A 6,280-nucleotide genomic window follows, 5' to 3' on the forward strand; every position below is an offset into this window, starting at 1 on the left:
TATTGACGCAAGATTGATGTACTTACGTTGCGGAATTAAATCTATACAAATAAATAACACTGAAGTTTTTATTTTTTTACTCTATGTCATATAGGTAGGCGTAGGGGCAATTGAGTCGTTGGATGGTAAGTGGTCACCACTGTCCACAAATATTGGCATTGTAAGAAATATTAATCACTCATCATAATATCAATGTCCCCTTTGAAAACTAAGATGTATAGTCCCTTGTGCCTATAATTACACTGACTAACACTGCAAATCGGAAAATAACACAAATAAGAGTTACTGTTTGGAGGTAAATTATATAATGACTGGATGGTACCCCACTCAGACCGGCTCTCACAATGTCCCACTACCAAGTAAAACTGTATATTTGAGACATTCAAAAGAACAGTTTTTCTATTTGGCTATTTGGAATTTATTAAAACCGAAACAAAAAATATTTTTATCTACCTGTACCTGAGTAAACATTTACAGGGCAACATTGTATATAAAATACAAATATAAATACAATGATAATGTAATTATTATCAGGAAATTCCAAAAAAAAATTTAATTTTAATCGGTCGAGTGGATCAAGATTGAACACTTGAAGGTCACATTCATTCTCGTATATCACTTTTTCATATATGTAGGTGAAATAATATAATCACCAAAAACAGTTTTTAGAATCTTTCGATAGTTCGTCGTGATTGAATCGAAGGCGCTGTTTCGCTTTCATTATATTGTTTGAATTTATTTTTTTTATGAATTATAGAAATATAACCCGAACAAATTCGCGCAGTAAGCGAAAATTTAAAATATATATATATATATGTATATAATGTCATAATAACTTATAATGTAAGTTCCTAGTTGAATTCCGAATTTCCATAGTGAAAGTGAAACATAAAACAGCCTCGCAAGTGGAACCAATAAGACGGAATGTTACATATTTAAGAAATATTTTTGCGCTACAACCCTATGGACCAGGTGCTTTCCTATCATACGGCGAAATAAGTAATAATTTGTCATTTTCCTAGTATCCCACAAGTGGGAATAGATTTTTTGTTTTAATTAACAAGAGCTCAGTCCAAAACTATTCAATCGATATGACCTCCGTGGTCGAGTAGTGTGTACACCGGTTTTCATGGGTACGCCACTCCGAGGTCCCAGGTTCGATCCCCGGCCGAGTCTATGAAGAAAAAGTTCATTAGTTTTCTATGTTGTCTTGGGTCTGGGTGTTTGTGGTACCGTCGTTACTTCTGATTTTCCACAACACAAGTGCTTTAGCTACTTACATTGGGATCAGAGTAATGTAAGTGATGTTGTCTAATATTTATTTATTTATTTATTGATATGAATAAAAATAAATGTCAATACTGTATATCCTTCAACTCCGCTCTATTTTAAGGTGCGTTTAAAATTTTCAACTCTTCGTTCTGAAGATAATTTCCTTTATTCCTCATTCGACTAAATTCTATACTAATCCTTTACCGTTCGGGCTGTTCGTCTGCGGAACTCTCTTCCCGTTCAAGTAAGATATGCACAATTACTCGTTTTATATCTGTATGCATGTGTATTTATATATCATGTAGTAGCAAATATTATTTCATTTTAAATATATTATTACTTCACTTTAATGTATTTATATATTATCTATCCCTACCTCTTTCTATCTGAAAACCGGCTGTCTTAGTATGGGCATGTCATGCGGAGGAATGGGGACCATGTTGTGAAAAAGGCTTTGAGAATGGATGTGGATGGATATAGAGGTCGGGGCGACCAAAGAAACGATGGATGGATTGTGTGAAAGACGATATGGTTAGAAAGAATGTTACTTATGAGATGACGTCCGACAGAGAAGTAGAAGACATGCTGCGCCGACCCCGAGTAAAATTGGGATGAGGGTGGGGGGATGATACCTCTTTCTATCTCTGTTTCTTTGCTCTACCTTAAGGTTGCTTATGCAGCTTTCTTGAACGTGACTAAATTATCAGTTTCTTGGTATACAATAAAGAGTATTTTGATGTGATTTGGTTTTATATTTGAGTGTGAAGAAGATTTGATGGGTTCTTCGTCCGCCTAAAAAGATTCCTGAATAAAACGAAACAAATTCTTTGTGTGTTTGTCTTTCAATATAAATGTTCTATATTTAATTAAATAGAAAATATTCATAATCATCAGTGACATCGATTAATATACACACAGAGAGTGTCGATTCTCACTTTTGTTGAAATATACATTTAATACCCAATTTATAATGTAATATCAGTTAGTAGTTATGATGTAACAAAATACCGATTTGGGAATTAGTTACAGTTAATCTTCTGGGTGAAATTTATTTACCGCTATACATGATTTTAGGTGTAAACTACCCATTAAAATAATCAGCAGTTGACAAATCTATACATATAATAAAATTGGAGTATCTGTTAGTAACATTAATAAGTATAATCGCTTTTTACTAAATGCATGTGTGTATACCTACACGGTACATATACCAAAATAACATTTCTTTAAAATACTTGTCTCTCTGTCTATCTGTCACCGTTTCAGAGATTAGCCTTTATTTCGTTAATAAAAAAAAATACAGTTCTTTGTTAATGTTTCTTAAATTCTTAAAAATAATATTATATACACATCAAAATACATCAGCGTAGAGTAGCGACATCTCTTATTGCGTTCCAGAACTAACCAGAATGCGACTAAGTAACAAATGTTTTCGCTATAATAAGGAAATAGTACTAAATTTTCACTGTAGGTGTCTCGGATAAACAAAAATATAATTTAAATATTTTTACATTAAAATAAATAATTATTTAAATCACAAAAGTAATTTATCAATAATCAATAGAGGCAAAGAAAATAAAATTAGGTATAAACATGAAACGGACACTTGTCACCAGGGCCGGGCCGTAAGTTTAGGGCTAACACTACTTAGGGCTAACTTACCTAAGAGATATCTGAACGTAGACTTGAATTAAATTAATTGAATAGGTTTGATTAATTGCAGGACTCGCAGGGCTGTAAACCATACAATTTGTTTTATTTAATAAAGTATTCTTTCGCATTATCGTCTATTTTTGACTTTGACTTAACTTAGCTGGGGCCCCCTCGAATCCACGGGGCCCTGGGCTGAAGCCCAAAAAGCCATAAAGTAGATCCGGCCTTGCCTATTACGAAAATGACGATGATGAAATTACGAAGCGCAGCTATGTATATTATAAATAAATCACAATAATAATAATAATTATGTGGCATGACATTTGAGACTGCGTGTATGACCATGTGCGTACGTTTCTTTGCAATTTTGGCCTTCAGACGCTACAGTAACGCTATATAATATTCACTCTTGATGTTATTTCCCTTATCACGATAGCAGTTGAATATATACACCATGCACATCCCAAAATATCGAGGCCATAACCTTTCTAACCGATTGTTGTGTTTTCGGGCGCGTTGGACGAGGTTCACTAGTTGCTGTCCACTCAGATGACGATCGTTTTGATTCCGGAGTGAAGTGATGGATCCATGTATCATCCATTGTCATATCGACGCAAAAATTCTGGTTTGTTACGTTTAAACATGGCCAAACACTGCTCAGAAACATCAACACGTTCTTGTTTTGGTCAACAATGAGTAAAAGCGGCAATCATTTTGAATAGAGCCTTCTCATAGTCAAATGCTCATGCAATATAAAGCCAACTTTCTTTTGATATCTTTACGATGTCAGCTCACTCACGCAACTTCACTTTTCGAACATTCAAAACGATTTTGTGCATTTTTTTGATGTTTTCTAGTGTTACCGCCTCATTTGGACGTCCATGCGTTCTGCATCATCGGTGTCTCTACGACCATGTTTGAAGACAGCAAACCAACGGTTTATTGTTGTTTTGATAGAGCACAGTCCCCATAACACTTTCCAAGCCATTGCTTCGCCTGAACCCTATTTCTTCTCGTCAAGAAGCAGTGTAATATAAAAACACGAAATTGTGTTTGATTGTTTTCAAGATAACAAAACTCACTCTTAGTACAATAACTCACAAACTAATAAATAGAATATCATGAAATTTTAACAGTGGCCTTTTTAAGATTAGTGCTAACTACAAAAGAGGTGGATGAAATAGAACTAGCGCCATATATGTGTCAGGCCCGGAACTTTTCAGCCCATATAATATTAAGTATGTATTTATATGCCTAAGGGTGTAATTTTTTTTCGATTTCAAATTCTATATATTTTAAATTTTAAAATAATTTAACTTCCAATTACTTACTGAATCGTCAATATTTTAATTATCATCCGTTACGGAAAGCAGCTTCGAAAAGGAGAGCTAAAGGCAAGAAACTCGCATAGTTGACGTGAAAACAAAACAGATTTACAATGATATTAGTATCCACAAATATTGTTCTTGATCAGCATATTTTTTCCATAAATATTATATCAATGCTTACTAAGATTTATTTATTAACCGACTTCAAAAATAAGGAGGTTATCAATTCGTCCGTATTTTTTTTTTATGTTTGTTACCTCAGAACTTTTGACTGGGTGAACCGATTTTGATGATTTTTTTTTAATTAGAAAGCTAGTGCTTCCCGTGTGGTTCCCGTGAGGTTTTGTTTGTTTTGGAGGAGAGTGTATTCTGTGCTCTTCTGCTCGTGCTGTGTTGTAGACTGCGCCATACCCATAATGATAAAATCGATCGATAATCAATTTCTTGTGTAAAATATCGCCTATATTTTCGTTTCACGGTTTGCTTGTGTTTAATGTGGTTGTTAGTATAAAATTTGCTAGGTATATTGTAGCGTTACCTTGGCTGACACCGACTTCAAAAATAACAAAAATTGTAACAATATTATATTATCGTAATAACTTTGATGACTTTTAAGTAGTCTAAATATTTTTAATTACATTTTACATAGGATAAATCTAAAAAATATTTTGATCATTGTTTGTTATTCATAGGTATGTGTTAAGTTAAATTTAAAGTGGGTAGGTACATACTTATCTACTTGCGTAGAAATACGAAGATCGAACCTACATAAGTAAGTAAGTAGAATAAGTAACATGATTATTAAGTTGTACAATAATACGCAATTATTTTTTACTTTTTAGAGCATATTAATTTGTTTCTTTTGAAGTCGGTTTTTTTTTGTCAAAATTTTTGTTTATTAGATTCGTTAGAAAATTTATGAGTAGAGTCTATGCCGGAAACCAATACATTTGTAATTACATGTAGTATGAGAGTTTATTACCTTGGTATTGTAGGAAATGTTGTAAATTCCTAAGTACTTACATGGCCATTAGTAAAAGTTTATTGAGAAAGGTCACATGTCCATTTATTAATTAGATTATTTGTAGTCACTCTGAATTAATTAATAATTTACTTGGTGATAGGGCTTTGTGCAAGCCCGTCTGTTTAGGTACCACCCACTCATAAAATATTCTACTGTCAAACAACAGTACTCAGTATTGTTGTGTTCCGGTTTGAAGGGTGAGTGATTCAAATCAAATCAAATCAATTTTATTCAAGTAAACTTCACAACGAAGCGTTTTTGAATCGTCGATATTAAAAAACTACCACCGTTTCGGAAAGCAGCCTCCAGCGAGAAGAAACGGCAAGAAACTCGCATAGTTGCTCTTTTCAAATAAACAGATTTACAATGCTGTTTTTTACAATAATTAGTGTCCTGTGATGGAACCCGAGCTTAAATCCAGGCGCTTTTTTCTAAAAAGTACTCCTTTAATGAATAATAAGACTTATTTATTAATTTAGTCTTAATAAACTTTTTAAATTTCGTAAATGGTAAATTGGTTACATTTCCCGGTATCTTATTATATATGAGGTGGAAGTTTGCAGTTGATTCCACCATTCTGTTCAACCATATTGGCTTATACATGAAGATTTAAGAATATACTGACGATGCCGTCTCAACCTATTTTGGTCACGGCGATCAATCTTAAAGGAGACTAGGCAACTACAGAGGTCACATTAAAGTGCATAACTGACATAAAACACAGAAGAACTATCTATTCCCTCCCTACCATAATCAGATGGGAGGGAAAATTCGACACGACCGGAAACCGTTTCAGGAGCAGAACCAACTTTACATGACTTCCGAGGTATGGGAGGGTACACACTTCCAACATCCGGAGTCAGAGCTGTTACTGAGAATATTTCGCAAAGAAAACCCAATATTTCTTTATCGGCCTGACCTGGGGTTTGAACCCCCGTACTACGAGTATTACGGTCTTATCTAGCTACTAGACCAACGAGGCAGTCATTTATAAAGAGTTATA

This window comes from Vanessa tameamea, chromosome 5, assembly GCF_037043105.1.
Source record: "Vanessa tameamea isolate UH-Manoa-2023 chromosome 5, ilVanTame1 primary haplotype, whole genome shotgun sequence".
NCBI classification, from domain to species: Eukaryota; Metazoa; Arthropoda; class Insecta; order Lepidoptera; family Nymphalidae; genus Vanessa; species Vanessa tameamea.